The following is a 17,810-nucleotide window of genomic DNA, read 5'->3' on the forward strand; positions in this document are numbered from 1 at the left end:
AAGCCCTCATTTCCTCTTCTCGCACTCCCTTCTGCGTCGACCTTGGGCTTGGATTTGCACCCTTTATTCACCCCTCCCTCAGCCCCACAGCGCTATGTTCATATCTGTAATTTACTTACATGAATGTCTGTCCCCACCTCTGGACTCTTAAATTCATCGTGGGCAGGGAACATATCAAACTAACTCTGTATTGTTACACTGTACTCTCCTAAGAGCTAAGTACAAGGCTCTGCACACAATAATTGCTCAATAAATGTTACTGATATTTAAACTTTGAAACATCTACTAAACGATTTCTAATAATAGACCTGGTTTTCAAACTAATTTTCAAGTGCGTAGTTTGTATAGGTTTACAGAATCACACAAACTTTTCTGGTAATTTAAAGGTTTGAATAGTATAGTAATAGTAATAAACTTCTGATATTTGGACCTGAATATAGAGAAACTTAATGCTATGATAAAAGATTGGTGCACTGATAATTATACTTCATGGAGTCCCCACTCAATACTGTTTATATTTTTCCTGCCATGCTATTACAGATTATAAAATTTTCAGATCCCTTTTGACATTCTAAAAAATGCTGTTTCTGTAATTTTGGTGCTTTGATTTCAGCCATCTTACTCATTAATTTCATTCCACTGTAATTTTGAAATTTAAAACTATAGTACGTTGTTGTCTAACGGACCTGACGAACTTCCAGAATTGATAAAACTAATGGTGAAATTTGTTAAATGCTTACTGTGTCCCAAACCCTGAACTAAACCCTGGGATAGATACAAGCTAATCAGATTGGTCACAGTCCCTGTCCCACAAGGGATTCACAGTCTTAATCCCCATTTTACAGATGAAGTAACTGAGGCATAGAGATGTTAAGTGACTTGCTGTGTTAAGGTCACACAGCAAACAAGTGGCGGAGCTGGGATTAGAACCCAGGCCCTTCTGACTCCCAGGCCTGCTCACGCTAAGTATTCATTGAGTACTTGCTGTGTTCAGAGCCCTTGGGGAGGAGTATAATAGAATAAGTAGACCCAATCCATTTCCCCAAGGAGCTTAAATCTAGCAAAATTAAAACTTTATGGTGCTGAAAGTTACTCTGATTGTAAAAGTGAATTTTCCCATGTCTAGAAAGTTAATGAAATTTCTAAAATGAAATCGTGTGCATTTCATTAGGGCTTTATTCTTGTCCATTAACCCATATTTATTTTCTCAAGTCTTATGCTCCTCTTCCATTTCCCAAACTGAAAAAAGAGTCCTAAAAGCTAGGAAGAAGGTGCTCATAAGCCTAAAAAACCTTTTGGGCTACAAGTGTCTTTTCGTCCCCCACCCCTTTATATTAAATAGGTGGTGTCAGAAAAGTCATACACCCTAATGCCTAGGCTTGCCTGATTATCCCAGGTAGTATCTATGTTAAATTTTCTTTAATTTTGTTAATTGAAGAAAATGATTTTCTTTGTTTAAAATTAAATTTGCATACCAAGGATTTAAAACTGATCACCATCCATAATTTATGGCATAGCTTTTATTCATGCTTGGGTTCTGGTTGTAGTTTTTGATTGGTATGTATTCCCAAAATCTCTCCAGATCTAGTTCCTTACCATTTAGTTCTTTCCAAAGTGCTGGACTTTTACTAAGGATATCTTCCCTGAATTTTCTTTCAAAGAAGGAAATAGCATCGAAAATCTTGTTAGAATTCTTATTATTCATGATCTCTCTAAGGCATTGACATGTGCTTATTGAAAGCTTAGGCAACATCTTTCCAAAGTTTCCAACTCTGTAATTCTTGCAGTGATTTAATATCTCAGCCAAGTGTAATTCCTCAGTGTCAGTAATAATAATAATAGTAATTATTATTATGGTATTTGTTAGTAATAATAATGATGGTATTTGTTTAGCACTTACTATGTGCCAGGTACTGTGCTAAGCGCTGGGGTGACTATAAGCAAATGGTGTCTACCCACGTAGGGCTCACAGTTAACATGAATTTTTATTTCGGTTGTTTCTAACAAAAAACATGAATTCATGAGAATTTTAATAAAATATCTAGGAAATTTTAATCCTTACTTTTCTGACTCTTACCCTCTGAATTCTCAGGGTGCTGAGAAGCAGCTGCACCTCAATCTGAAATAATCTCTAAGTGCAAACGTTAACAGTAACTGACCCTATTCATTCATTCGTTCATTCATTCATTTAAATCGTATGTATTGAGTGCGTACTGTGCGAAAGCCCTATAGTAAGCGCTTGGGAAAGTACAGCAACAAACAGACACATTCACTACCCACAACAATCTCACAGTCTATTCATTGTGGACAGGGAATGTGCGTATTTGTGCTGTATATTGTTATATTGTACTCGCCCAAGTGCTTAATACAGTGCTTTGCGCACAAGTCCTCAGTAAATGTGAATGAATGAATGAAGGAACTGTTAAATTCAGCAGAGAGGAGTCTAACATCCCTGACCTTTTCTTGTAGTTTTATTGTTGTCCTTGTCACATATTTTTGTTTTCATCATAATAATAATGGTATTTGTTAAGCACTTACTATGTGCCAAGCACCTTTCTAAGCACTGGGGTAGATAGAAGTTAGGTTGGACACAGTCCCTGTCCCATATGGAGCTCACACTCTTAATGCCCATTTTACAGATGCGGTAACTGAGGCATAGAGAAGTTAAGTGACTTGCCCAAGGTCATACAGCAGACAAATGGCAGTCAGGATTAAAACCCTGGTCCTTTTGACGCCCAGGCCCATGCTCTATCCATTAAGCCTTATGTATCTTTCAGCATCCTGCTTCCTGCCACTTTTAGATTGTCAGCCTCTTGGGGATCAGAGACTACAGCTATATCTCATCATTGTACTTTTCCCCCATTGGTTAATTTTCAGGGCTTTGAACATAGCAAGTGCTTAATAAATACTAGTACTAGTCTGGCTGCTGGCAAAGTGGTTCATCTTGAATTGTGTTCATGTAATTTTACATCTGCCATTGCAAAATAGAGAAGCAGTGTGGTCTCGTGGATAGAGCATGGGCCCAGGAGTCAGAAGGACCTGAGTTCTAATCCCTGCTCCGCCACTTACCTGCTATGTGACCTTGGGCAAATCACTTCACTTGTCTGTGTCTCGGTAACCTCATCCTTCAAATAGGGATTAGACCAGGAGCCCCATGTCAGATAAGGACTGAGTCTAACCTGATTAACTTGTATCTACCCCAGCTCTGAGTACCTTGCCTGGTACGTAGGAAACATTTAACTAATACCATTAAAAAGACTTTATATTTGCTGTTAAATTAATCAATTTTAAAAGGGTCATTTATTAGCAATTTCCTCAGTCTTAGTAGAGGACCTAAATTCTGTCTAGATGTCTTGATGATGATGATGATGTTGGTATTTGTTAAGCGCTTACTATGTGCCGAGCACTGTTCTAAGCACTGGGGTAGACACAGGGGAATCAGGTTGTCCCACGTGGGGCTCACAGTCTTAATCCCATTTTACAGATGAGGGAACTGAGGCACCGAGAAGTTAAGTGACTTGCCCGAAGTCACACAGCTGACAAGTGGCCGAGCTGGGATTCGAACCCATGACCTCTGACTCCAAAGCCCGTGCTCTTTCCACTGAGCCACACTGCTTCTGCTTCTTGCATCCAGTCAAGTAAATGAGTATCACTAAACTGAGTTGTGTGCTTTTTTTCATTCTTTAAAAATTAGTCTTAACAAGACGAGAAAAAATTGCTAGAAAGGATTTGGCTATAGCTAACCTCAGGGTAGAACTCAATTATTTAGCAAGAAATGACATTTGGATGCTGTAGACATTAGAACTAACCCTCTACATGAATTCTTATTCCAGGATTTGATATTGATATGTAGATTATTTCATTTTTAAAGCTCTTTTATGAATATATACAAAATAAGGATTGGTCATGGCACTTTAATATTTGATCAGCCTATCTGTCGAGAGAAGAAATGTTCTACATCTTTCAAACTTCCTTAAAGTTCTGGCAACTCTTGCAGAAAATATCCTAATGGGATTCAGAAACATTTATTCTTGAAAGCAATTACATTTCAGCAAGCCGACTGGTTGTGATCAGGTAATAATAATTATGGTATTTGTTAAGCGCTTACTATGTGCCAAGTACTGTTCTAAGCACTGAAGATGTTACATTTCTTTGCCCCTTATTGTCCAGATAAAACGCTTGTTTTTGCATATCAGTGCTTCTGAAATACTGCTGATCTCCACCAGTCTGGTATGATGTCAAGCTTCCCACAACCTAAAATTAGAAAAGCCACAGCCTGCACTCCAATCCTTGAGCATTTATACCCGAATGAGCCTTCTAAGCTTCTGGGTTGTGCTTGGCCCCAACAAATCATATTTCACTGGCCCAGTAAGGAAATCTGCAAGTTCGAACCCTGTCATTTTACCCACCCACTCTGCAATTCTGAGAGCCAGCCTGGCTTCTTGTGGGAAGGTGACCCCAGAAGGACCCTGGGACCTGGCAGCTCCTGGAAAATGGCCCCAGGGAATATCTCCAGGATGCCTTCTTGTGGCCTCTGCTCCAGCTTCTCCGCTTGTTGAGGCCTTGATTAATTGATATTGTTTATTGAGCTCCTCCTGTGTGCAGACCAGTGAGCTGAGCACTCAGTAGAGTGCAGTATTCATTCAATATTCATTCAGTAGTACTGAGCGCTTACTATGTGCAGAGCATTATGCTAAGCACTTGGAATGTACAATTTGGCAACAGATAGAGACAATCCCTGCCCAATGACGGGCTCACAGTCTAATCGGGGGAGACAGGAAAACAGAAAACAAAACTAAACAAAAACAAGACATCACAATCAAATAGAATCAAGGGGATGTACCCCTCATTAACAAAATAAATAGGGTAATAAAAAATATATACAAATGAGCACAGTGCTAAGGGGGAGGGGGAGGAGCAGAGGGAAAGGGGGTTTAGCTGAGGGGAGGGGAAGGGGGAGGAGCGGAGGGGGAGCAGAGGGAAAAGGGGGTAACTCAGTCTGGGAAGGCCTCTTGGAGGAGGTGAGCTCAGTAGGGCTTTGAAGAGGGGAAGACAGTTTGGCGAAAGTGAGGAGGGAGGGCATTCCAGGACAGCGATAGGACCGTGGGCCCGGTGTTGACGGCGGAATAGGTGTGAACGGGGAACAGTGAGGAGGTGAGCGGCAGAGGAGCAGAGTGTACAGGGTGGGCAGTAGAGAGAAGGGAGGAGAGGTAGGAGGGGGCAAGGTGATGGAGAGCCTTGAAGCCAAGAGTGAGGAGTTTTTGTTTCGTGCAGAGGTTGGTGGGCAACCACTGGAGGTTTTTAAGTAGGGGAGTGACATGCCCAGAGCGTTTCTGTAGGAAAATGATGTGGGCAGCGGATGAAGAATAGACTGGAGCGGGGAGAGACAGGAGGAAGGGAGGTCAGAGAGAGAAGGCTGACACCATTCATTCATTCATTCAATAGTATTTATTGAGTGCTTACTATGTGCAGAGCACTGTACTAAGCGCTTGGGATGAACAAGTCGGCAACAGATAGAGACAGTCCCTGCTGTTTGATGGGCTTACAGTCTAATCGGGGGAGACGGACAGACGAGAACAATGGCAATAAACAGCGTCAAGGCGAAGAACATCTTGTAAAAACAATGGCAACTAAATAGAATCAAGGCGATGTACAATTCATTAACAAAATAAATAGGGTAACGAAAATATATACAGTTGAGCGGACGAGTACAGTGCTGTGGGGATGGGAAGGGAGAGGTGGAGGAGCAGAGGGAAAAGGGGAAAATGAGGCTTTAGCTGCGGAGAGGTAAAGGGGGGATGGCAGAGGGAGTAGAGGGGGAAGAGGAGCTCAGTCTGGGAACGCCTCTTGGAGGAGGTGATTTTTAAGTAGGGTTTTGAAGAGGGAAAGAGAATCAGTTTGGCGGAGGTGAGGAGGGAGGGCGTTCCAGGACCGCGGGAGGACGTGACCCAGGGGTCGACGGCGGGATAGGCGAGACCGAGGGACGGCGAGGAGGTGGGCGGCAGAGGAGCGGAGCGTGCGGGGTGGGCGGTAGAAAGAGAGAAGGGAGGAGAGGTAGGAAGGGGCAAGGTGATGGAGAGCCTCGAAGCCTAGAGTGAGGAGTTTTTGTTTGGAGCGGAGGTCGATAGGCAACCACTGGAGTTGTTTAAGAAGGGGAGTGACATGCCCAGATCGTTTCTGCAGGAAGATGAGCCGGGCAGCGGAGTGAAGAATAGACCGGAGCGGGGCGAGAGAGGAGGAAGGGAGGTCAGAGAGAAGGCTGACACAGTAGTCTAGCCGGGATATAACGAGAGCCCGTAACAGTAAGGTAGCCGTTTGGGTGGAGAGGAAAGGGCGGATCTTGGCGATATTGTAGAGGTGAAACCGGCAGGTCTTGGTAACGGATAGGATGTGTGGGGTGAACGAGAGGGACGAGTCAAGGATGACACCGAGATTGCGGGCCTGAGAGACGGGAAGGATGGTCGTGCCATCCACGGTGATAGAGAAGTCTGGGAGAGGACCGGGTTTGGGAGGGAAGATGAGGAGCTCAGTCTTGCTCACGTTGAGTTTTAGGTGGCGGGCCGACATCCAGGTGGAGACGTCCCGGAGGCGGGAGGAGATGCGAGCCTGAAGGGAGGGGGAGAGGACAGGGGCGGAGATGTAGATCTGCGTGTCATCTGCGTAGAGATGGTAGTCAAAGCCGTGAGAGCGGATGAGTTCACCGAGGGAGTGAGTGTAAATGGAGAACAGAAGAGGGCCAAGAACTGACCCTTGAGGAACTCCAACAGTTAAAGGATGGGAGGGGGAGGAGGCTCCAGCGAAGGAGACCGAGAATGATCGGCCAGAGAGGTAAGAGGAGAACCAGGAGAGGACAGAGTCCGTGAAGCCAAGGTGAGATAAGGTATGGAGGAGGAGGGGATGGTCGACAGTGTCAAAGGCAGCAGAGAGGTCAAGGAGGATCAGAATGGAGTAGGATCCAGCCAGGATATTATGAGACCTTGTACCAGCACAATAGCCATTTGGACGGAGAGGAAAGGGCAGATCTTGGCGATATTACAAAGGTGAGACCGGCAGGCCTTGGTGACGGATTGGATGTGTCGGGTGAATGAGAGCTGAGTCAAGGTTGACACCAAGGTTGTGGGCTTGAGAGACGGGAAGAACGGTCGTGCCGTCCACAGTGCCAGGGAAGTCGGGGAGTGGACAGGGCTTGGGAAGGAAGATGAGCTCAGTTTTGGACATGTTGAGTTTTAGGTGGCAGGCAGACATCCAGGTGGAGACATCCTGGAGGCAGGAGGAGATAAGAACCTGAAGGGAGGGGGAGAGAACGGGGAGGAGATGTAGATTTGGGTGTCATCTGCATAGAGATGATAGTTGAAGCCCTGGGAGTGAATGAGTTCACCAATGGAGTGAGTATAGATGGAGAACAGAAGAGGGCCAAGAACTGGCCCTTGAGGAACTCCTACAGTTAGTGGATGGGAGGGGGAGGAGGAGCCTACAAAGGAGTCTGAGAATGAACGGCCAGAAAGATAAGAGGAGAACAGGGAGAGGACGGAGTCCGTGGAGCCAAGGTGAGATAAGGTGTGGAGGAGAAGGGGATGGTCAACAGTGTCCAAGGCAGCTGAGAGGCCGAGGAGGATTAGGATAGAGTAGAAGCCATTGGATTTGGCAAGAAGGAGGTCATGGGTGACCTTAGAGAGAGCAGTCTCGGTAGAGTGGAGGGGACGGAAGTCAGATAGGAGGGGTTCCAGGAGAGAGTTGGAGTTGAGCAATTCAAGGCAGCAAGGGTAGACGACTCATTCTAGGAGCTTGGAAAGGAAGGGTAGTAGGGAGATGGGGCGATAACTGGAAGGGGAAGTGGGGTTGAGAGAGAGTTTTTTTAGGATGGGGAGACATGGGCATGTTTGAAGGCAGAGGGGAAGGAGCCATTGGAGAGTGAGCGGTTAAAAGTAGAAGTTAAGGAGGGGAGGAGGGAAGGGGCGATGGTTTTTATAAGGTGAGTGGGAATGGGGTCCGAAACACAGGTGGAGGGGGTGGCGCTTGCGAGGAGGGAGGAGATCTCCTCAGAGGATACTGCAGGGAAGGTTGGGAAAATAGTGAGAGGGTTGGGGGCGGGGAGGCAGAATGGGGAGGGGTGACTTTGGGGAGCTCAGACCTAAAAAAAAAAAAAAAAAAGCACTTATTATGTGCCAAGCACTGTTCTAACACCAGGGAGGATACAGGGTAATCAGGTTGTCCCACGTGGGGCTCACAGTCTTCATCCCCATTTTACAGATGAGGAAACTGAGGCACAGAGAAGTTAAGTGACTTACCCAAAGTCACACAGCTGCTAAGAGGAGGAGCTGGGATTAGAACCCATGACCTCTGACTCCCAAGCCTGTGCTCTTTCCACTGAGCCCCACTGCTTCTCTAATATAATGTATAATAATAGAATAATATATTAACATTAATAATAGTTGTGGTATTTAACTGTGTACTATGTGACAGGCACTGTACTAAGCACTGGGGTGGATACAAGCAAATAAGGTCACAGTCTTGATCCCTGTTTTATAGTAGTGTTAGATGGAGCTACAGTCTAGTCGGGGAGGCAGACAATCGGTGATATTCAGGGAGCACTTATCATAAGTGTTTGTGCTTGGGAAAATACACTACAACTGAATATATTATTATTATTATTATCAATAATAGTTGTGGTATTTAACTGTGTACTATGTGTCAGGCACTGTACTAAGCACTGGGGTGGATACAAGCAAATAAGCTCACAGTCTCGATCCCCGTTTTACAGATGAGGTAACTGAGACAAAGAGAATAATAACAATAATTGTTGTATTTCTTAAGCCTTTACCCTGTGTAGTGTATAGGCGCTGTACTAAGCACTGGGGTGCTTACAAACAAATCAATTAGGTTGGACACAGTCCTCACCCCACGTGGGGCTCACAGTCTCAATCCCCATTTCACAGATGTAACTGAGGCACAGAGAAGTGAAGTGACTTGCCCAAGGTTACCCAGCAGACAAGTGGTGGGGCTAAGCAGCGTGGCTCAGTGGAAAGAGCTCGGGCTTTGGAGTCAGAGGTCATGAGTTCAAATCCCGGCACTGCCACTTGCCAGCTGTGTGACTGTGGGCAAGTCGCTTCACTTCTCTATGCCTCAGTTACCTCATCTGTAAAATGGGGATGAAGTCTGTGAGCCCCATGTGGGACAACCTGATTCCCCTGTGTCTACCCCAGCGCTTAGAACAGTGCTCTGCACATAGTAAGCGCTTAACAAATGCCATCATTATTATTATTAACCCATGACCTTCTGACTCCCAGACCCATGCTCTATCCACTGCAATCCCTGCCCTCTAAGATCTTAGAGTCTTCAGAAGGAGACAGACGTTAAAGTAGATTAGGGATAGGGGAAATAGTGGAGCATAAATATTTGCATAGGTATTGTGGGGCTGGGCTGAGTAGCAATGCACCTGAGGAGTACACAGCCAAGTTCTTAGTAGATGCAGCGGGGAAGGCTGATAGAGGAAATAAAGGACTTAATATGGGAAGTCCTCTAGGAGAACAATTTACACAGCATAGAAATTGACAAACATCAACAGTCATTATGACTAGTGTACACCACTTTAGGCTAACCCAAACAAAAACAACAGAATGCAGTATTGATATTGATAAATATCAGCAGTCATTATGACTAGTGTGTGCAACTTCACACTAACCCAAACAAAATGCAGCATTGCTTTTGGCAAATATCAGCTGACTTTACACTAACCCAAACAAAAACACCACCACAAAAACCCACAGATGTTCTCTATGCCTGGATTGCAGATCTAGCCTAAAAGCTAATGCACGAAAGTGGTTGTTAATTTGAGTTGTCTATCACAGCACACCAGAGATTACAGTGGAACTTGGGAAGCAAAGTGACTTAGCTTATGAGTAGTAGATAATGGATTTATTCATATTATATTTTAATGAGACCACAACATTATCCACTGGGCCTCAATTTGATTCAAGCAGTGTAATATATGGCCTGCCCCTCAAAAGAAGTACAGTTTACTTTAGATATGGCTGTGTGTTAGGAAGGTCAATTGGTTTCCAAGCATATTTCCCCTCTGGTGTGAAAACATCCTTGGGTTGCTATTACTACTAATAATAGTTATGGTACTTGTTAATAGCTAATTACTTACAAAGCACTCATTCTATATAGAGCTGGGGTAGATACAGGGTAACTCAGTTGGACACAGTGCCTTGCCTTCAAAAGGGCTCACAGTCTAAGTAGAAGAGAGTAGGATTTAAATTCATTCATTCAATCGTATTTATTGAGCGCTTACTGTGTGCCGATCACTGTACTAAGCATTTGGAAAGTACGATTCGGCAACAGAGGCAATCCCTACCCAACAACAGGCTCACAGTCTAGAAGCGGGGAGATAATTATAGGATTTAAGTACTTACTATGTGTGAGGCACTTTACTAACTGCTGGGGAGGATACAAGCAAATTTGGTTGGACACAGCCCCTGTCCCATGTGAGGCTCACAATCTCAATCCCCATTTTACAGATGAGGTTACTGAGGACCAGAGAAGTGACTTGCCCAAGGTCACACAGCAGACAAGTGGCAGAGCTGGGATTAGAACCCATGACCCTCTGACTCCCAGGCCCCTGCTCTATCCACTATGCCACGCTGTTTCTGTAAAAGGTCCACTATGCCATCTGTAAAAAGTCCATTTTACAGATGAGGATAATAATAATAATAATAGTGATGGTATTTGTTAAGTGCTTACTATGTGCCAAGCACTGTTCTAAGCGCTGGGGTAGATACAAGGTAATCAGTTTGTCCCATTTGGGGCTCAGAGACTTAATCCCCATTTTACAGATGAGGTAACTGAGGCACAGAGAAGTTAAGTAACTTGTGAAAAGTCACACAGCTGATAAGTGGCAGAGCCGGGATTAGAACCCACGACCTCTGACTCCCAAACCTGTGCTCTTTCCACTAAGCCACGCTGCTTCTGAGGCCCAGAAGTTAAGTGACTTGTCCGAAATCCCACAATGGGGCTGGAATTAGAACCCACATCCTGTGACTTCCAGGTCCGTGCTCTTTCCACTAGGGCACGTTACTTAATCAACTAAAGGAAATAGAAAATTTGAGCGCCAATTCCATACAAAAGGGACTCAACCTAAGTGGAGCAAGAGCATCAGCTACTGCGGCAGCTCCCTAGAGCATTTAACTGCAGAATTAACTTTAGTTGTTGGCCACATTTGAACATCTTTCGGCCACAATCCCCAGCAACTTCAACAGACCGGAACAAATGCAATACCACAGACAAACAAAGCAACGCGACTGATCCCAACCTGTAGAGAAGGGGGGCGGGGGTTGACTTTTCTTGGCTTTGAATGGACTTTTCATTGCCACAAGTGCCATCGGCAAAAAGAAAAACACATTATAGAAATGAATACATATATTTAACAACCTTTGCCATCATAAACTCATGTCTGCCAGTTCTGTTGTACTCTCTCAAGCACTTGGTACAGTACTCTGCACCTAGTAAATGCTCAGTAAATACCATTAGAGGATTGGGGAATTGGGGAAGACTGAATCAGAGTTGCATTGAGGACAGATTCCTTTTGGATGGTAGATTCTAAAGAATCGGTAGCCAAACTCAGGTCTTAGAAGATGAAATCTGATGTGATAGCTCTTTACCACTATGCCAACCATTTTCCAGAGTCCAAGCTGACTTTGGTAAAAAGAACACTTTGACACTGCATAGCAAACCTTTCCTACTTGATAACAGTTATGGGAAGCTTTAATGCGGATAGACTTCAAAGTTACTTTCAAAAAGCGAAGATAAATCAGTAATTAATAATGACTTTGCGATTTGTATGGGTTAGTTCAGTGACCAGGCTACGAAGGACAAGTCAATGTTTCACTTGTCAAGACTAAAGTTTTTTCAGGATACTTGTTCGTTTTGTAAATCCTTGCCATGGGAGGGCATATCCCTGCCTGTAAATATTGCTTGGAAAAAAGTCAGTACTTCAGAAACTCTGCCTCTGCCAAATAGAAAGCTTTTCTAGCAGGAGAGGTATTGTGGACAAGTATGGCTATATTCTTCTATCTTCTTATTTTTCTGGTTTCGTGATGTAATGCTTCATGATATAATATACCTCAACTTTCTCTTTTGTAAGGTTATAATTATTTATTTATATCAATGTCTGTCTCCCCCTCTAGTCTGTAATCTCACTGTGGGAAGGGAATGCACTCTGCACATAGGACCTGCTCAGTAAATACCAATGAATGAATGGATGAATGCTAATTCTGTTGAATTGTACTCTCCCAAGGACTTAGTACAGTGCTCTGCACATAGTAAGCACTCAATAAATATGACTGATTGATCACCTCTGCAAAGCAATTATGAATAATAATAATAATCATAGGATTTGTTAAGCACTTACTATGTAGCAGGCCCTGTACTAAACGCTGGGGGGAATGCAAGCAAATTGCATTGGACACAGTCCCTGTCCCACATTGGGCTCACAGTCATAATCCCTGTTTTACAGATGAAGTAACTGACACACAGAGAAGTGAAGTGACATGCCTAAGGTCGCACAGCAGACAAATGGTGGAGCTTGGATTAGAACCCATGGCCTTCTGACTCTCAGGCCCATGCTTTATCTACGAGGCTATAAAGAGTCTGAAAGTGCAAAACTGGATTTTGCAATCAAATTTTTATTGGAAAAATGTCAAATCCATTTCTAAATTTAGCTTTTGTGATGTTAGTGGTTTTCAGGCAGCCTATTTAAAAGGATAATTCAGAAACCACACTGGGATCTTTGTAGGTAATGCATATGTTAAATGTATTTATTCTTTTAGAAAAGTTTTATTAACAGTGGCCTCAATTTGCTTGAGTCTTATGGATTTTCTCCACTTCTGTCAGAGAGTAAGTTGGAATAACTCTGCCTTGGCTGGGTTATTGCTTTCTTTCTTTTTTTTTTCTTTTTTGGAAGTCTGCATGAAAGTTTGCATTCTTCAGCTTGGTCCAACAGAAAAAGCATGACACTGAGAGTCAGGAGACCCGAGTTCTAGCCTCAGCAATATACTAGCCTGCTGTGAAAGCTTGGGCAGATCACTCATTATCTGTGGGCTTCATTTTCCTTATCTGTAAAATGGGGATTAGGGTAGGTTGTGAGTGACAGTGCCTGATCTGATAGCCATGAATCTTTTCCAGCTCTTATGTATTATAGTAAATAGTATAATTATAGAAAAAAATATAAATATTGCATTCAAATGATATATAGGGACTCCACTCAGAAACTCAAAAACATATATCGCTAAATCCTTTCTGGTAATGGGTAATGGCTTTGGAGTTAGAACAGTACAGTTGATAATGAGCAAGCAGCAATACTATAATAGTAATAGTAATAACAGTAGCAATAATATTTTCAAGTGCTTACTCTGTAATAATAATACTTATTATGGTATTTATTAAGCACTTACTATGTGCCAAGCACTCTTCTAAGTGCTGGGGTAGATACAAGATAATCAGTTTGTCCCAAATGGGGCTCACAGTCTTAATCCCCATTTTACAGATGAGGTAACTGAGGCACAGAGAAGTTAAGTGGCTTGCCCAAGGTCACACAGCAGACAAGTGGCGGAGCCAGGATTAGAACTCACATCCTCTTACTCCCAAGCCCGTGCTCTTTCCACTAAGCCACGCTGCTTTTATCAAGCACTGTTCTAAACTCTGGGTACAATACAAGATAATCAGGTCAAAGTTCATAGTCTCATATGGAGCTCACAGTCAGAGGGGAAGGAACAACAATTTCCTCCTCCAGACAAATGAGGAAATTGATCCCCAGAGAAATTAAATGACTTGCCCAAGGTCACACAGCAGGCAGGTGGCAGATCCAGGATGTAAACCCAGGACCCCTGACTCTCCGGCCGATGCTCTTTCCACCAGACCATGCTGCTTAGAAAATACTATTACCATTACTGCTAGTACTACCAGTCTCTGAAGAACAATTGCTTTAGTCACACTAAACTTGTCCTAAGAGTCACTGCCAAATATTTCTGACTGCTGAGTATATTTCAAATTCAGGCTGTATTTAAGCATTTCTTTTTCAGTGCTATTAAATGAAATGCTGGCCCAGGTTGAATTGAGAGGTAGACCTGTTCAGCAATCTGGGAGAGAGATACAGCTATCACCATCTTTCTATTCTAAGTTAACGGATCTTTTCTGAAAAGTCATGCTTGTTGGAGAAGCAGATCATACTCATGGAACAACTGCAGAAAGAGATGTTGACTTAACTGATTATGCTTCATGCCATTGTTCTCTGAAAAAACATCATAATCTGAAAAAGACTGTTCCTCATTGTCTTTTTGCTGGGTAGATAAACATAGTGCTAGGAAGAATTTGGTGGAAGAAGATTTCAACTGCGAATTTCTAGATTTAATTATCCATGTCAAGACCGGTCAATTGATTTTACACCCTTCTCCCATGCCTCAAGTCTTACTTATCCTCATCAGTTATATTAAAATCCCCAGAAGGAGTTGAAGTGGGAGGTTGAGTGTGTAGAGGTGTGTGATAAGGTAAGGAGAAATCAATGGCAGGACCTCTGCTCAGCTAGGGTATGGTCCAGGGTATGTGAAGAGTCTAAAATAAAATTATGTCTGGCTTCTGTCGTAAGTAGAAGCATGGCCCTTACTGACTCTTAAAATAGAGGGGAAGGAAATTTTCTAGGGGGTTGCTTCGTGGTTGGTATGATAAAAAGCAAAGAGATCTCGTTCCCTCCCAAGCCCGCCTACCTTAATTCTAAATTCCTCTAAGATTCAACAGCTTTGTATTCAGCATCTAGTTTAGAAGAAAACAGATAATAGAAGTCAGCAAAACACAATTATGCTTTTAGAGAGGTAGTGTGGCCTAGTGGAAAAAGCACAGCCCAAGAATCAGGAGATCTGGGTTCTAACCACTGCCTGGTGTTTGGTCTTGAGTCACTGCCTCAATTTCCTCATTTGTAAAATGGGGATAAAATATACCTACCTGTTCTCCCTCCCTTTTAGACTCTGAGCCCCATGTAGGACAGGGACTGTCTGCCCTGATAGCCCTGTAAAAAAACCCAGTTCTTGCCACATAGTAAGCACTTAATAAATGCCACTGGAAAGTCTAAAAGCAAGTTACAGGAAGCAGAGGTAGAGGAAGCAGGTAACTGAGACCCAGAGAAGTTAAGTGTCTTGTCTAAGGTCACACAGCAGACAAGTGGTAGAGCAGGGACTAGAACCCAGGGCCTTCTGACTCCCAGGCCCGTGCTCTATCCACAAGGTCACAGTGTTCTCTTTTACTATTGTAATATTATGTTATAATCTCATTTTCCACTGGAGGAAAAATGAGGCCCTGAGAGGTAAAGGGACTTGTTCCTTATCACACTTACAGCACAGGAGTGCCCCCTCTGGGAGTGTGTGCAAGGCCTGAATAATTAACCCAGTGTAGAGGGGAAAGGAAGGAGGGGTGGAGTGGAAGGGAGTGTTAAATATCTTTCTTTCTCTCCTCCTTTCCCCCCTCCACCCCCCACATCCTTTCCTGCGAGTGACTCCAGGCAGTCCAGTAGCCTGCTCTGGGAGAGCAGGATCCAGGAGAGCTGTTGCTGCTTAAGGTAATGGGAGGAGCAGGGGTTATTGGCCAGGCTACCAGTGATTTGTCCAAGTGGCCACTCTGTACTTCTGGCTTTTGTTCTTCATAGGGGCAGTCTGCTGGCTGGAATGGATGGGAGGCCCTTGCAGAGTTAGAAATATCACTCATTGATTCAATATGCAGCAACTTATGTTGGGAGTCCACAAATTAGCCAAGCATTTCTCTTCAGTATTGTGTTCTTGGGCATCCTATGTGGAGCTTTCTCCAAGAATCACTGAGTTTGAGGTGCATCAATTAAGAATTCTGGTTTTGATTCTGACTTTTCCCTTGATTTACTACTGTATGATGGTCACTTAACTGCTGTAAGCCTCAGTTTTTCCCCCTTTGGGCCCTTGTATGTTCATTCATTTTTTAATAGTACGTCAATCAATCGATCATATTTATTGAGTGCTTACTGTGTGCAGAGCACCGCACTAGGCGCTTGGAAGAGTACAATATAACAGAGTTGGTAGACACGTTCCCTGCCCACAATGAGCTTGTTGTCAATCCTTATTCTTGACAATCAGTGAAGTGACATTGGTATACTTCACTGAGGTATTTTGTAGGAATTTCTGGTTTGACCACAAGTTGAGATTTTTATATAAATTTATCCACAGATGGTTAGGCTGTCTTTTTCAGTTTCTTTGCAGTGCTCATTATGAGTTTTTTGGTACTGCTTGGCAATTTTAACTAGGATGGCCTCTGACAGCCCTTGTAAACTCCAGTCAAGGAGAACTGGGTTCTAATCCTGGCTCCATTACTTGCCTACTGTGCAACCTTGGTGTAAGTCACTTTTTTTTGTATTTGTTAAGCACTTACTGTGTGTCAAGCTCTGTTCTAAGTGCTGAGTTAGATACAAATTCATCAGGTCAGACCCAATCCCAGTCCCACAGGAAGCTCATAGTCTAAGTCTGAAGGAGAGCAGATTTTGAACTCAACTTCTCTGGGCCTCATTTTCCTCATCTGTAAAATCACATGGCCTTTTTGCAGAAATACTCTAATTGCATATGATCCTAGAGCATTTCCACTGGTCGGGGGAGAGAAGAGAGGCTCTGATCCCCACAGTGGCTTCAGAGCTGGTGCATTCCTTTCCTAGGTAAACGGGAACCTGGAAGCTGTTCATATCTGTAAAATTCACCATCAGGAACCAAGACAGAGAGAGGCTGAGCCCCCAAAACATCCAGGATACATATGCTTCCAAAACCATATCGGAACCAGGCAGCTTTGGTCCCCTTGGTGAAATTCTAGAAAACTGACTCCATGGACTGTCCACAGTCTAGCTTGTAAAATATCAAGTGGCTTCAGAAGGCAATCCCAGGTCACCTGGCCTACAGAGAGTCACTAAACCTCTTAGGAATCAAAGGTTATAATAGCAAACCCCTAGAGGACTGAGTGAATTTATTAATTATTGTTGTAATTCTCCTTGAGATTTATGAAACGTACTACAAGAGGCAAATGAGTAAAATCAGTGAAAAATATCCCCCGTGTGTCTCCTGCCCCAACCATCTTTCCAGCTCAAGTCAATTAGTGAATCAGTGGTATTTACTGAGCTCTTACTATGTGCAGAGTGTGTACTAAGTGCTTGGGAGAGTACAGGACAGCAGAATTAGGAGACGTTCCCTGCCTGACAGGAGTTTATAGTCTGGTCTCCTTCGGAGAGAATGTCAGTTGGTCCATTGAAATGCATATTAGCCACTGCCAACAGCACTGATTGATCCCCATAACCACTCCCCCATCACTTACATACATATTCTTACACTCAGTTACTTCCCCTACCTGTAATTTATTTTAATAAAATTAATTCATTTTAGACTGTCATCTTCTTGAGAGCAGGGTTAGTATTTTACTTTCCCAAGCACTTAGGACAGTGTTGTGCACCCAGTAAGCACTCAGAAAGTACCACTGATTGATTAAATGATTGCTCTGGCCCAGGACAAGTCAACAGTCTTTTGCCAGACAGACAAGGTAAGGTATTATTAAGGTACTATTAAGGTAAGGTATTATTACGGTAAAGTACTACTAAGGTACTATTAGTACATAGATCAGAATTAGTAATTAAGTTGTATTTTTTATCATAAGATAAGTGGCTTGGTGGAGGTGGGAAGAGGGGAAAAACACTTACACTCCCCAGAATACAAGTCGTTTTCAGTCTAGATAATTCTTGTAAGACAAATGCGGACCAGGGCAGA

Source organism: Ornithorhynchus anatinus, chromosome 1, assembly GCF_004115215.2.
Source record: "Ornithorhynchus anatinus isolate Pmale09 chromosome 1, mOrnAna1.pri.v4, whole genome shotgun sequence".
In the NCBI taxonomy this organism is placed as follows: Eukaryota; Metazoa; Chordata; class Mammalia; order Monotremata; family Ornithorhynchidae; genus Ornithorhynchus; species Ornithorhynchus anatinus.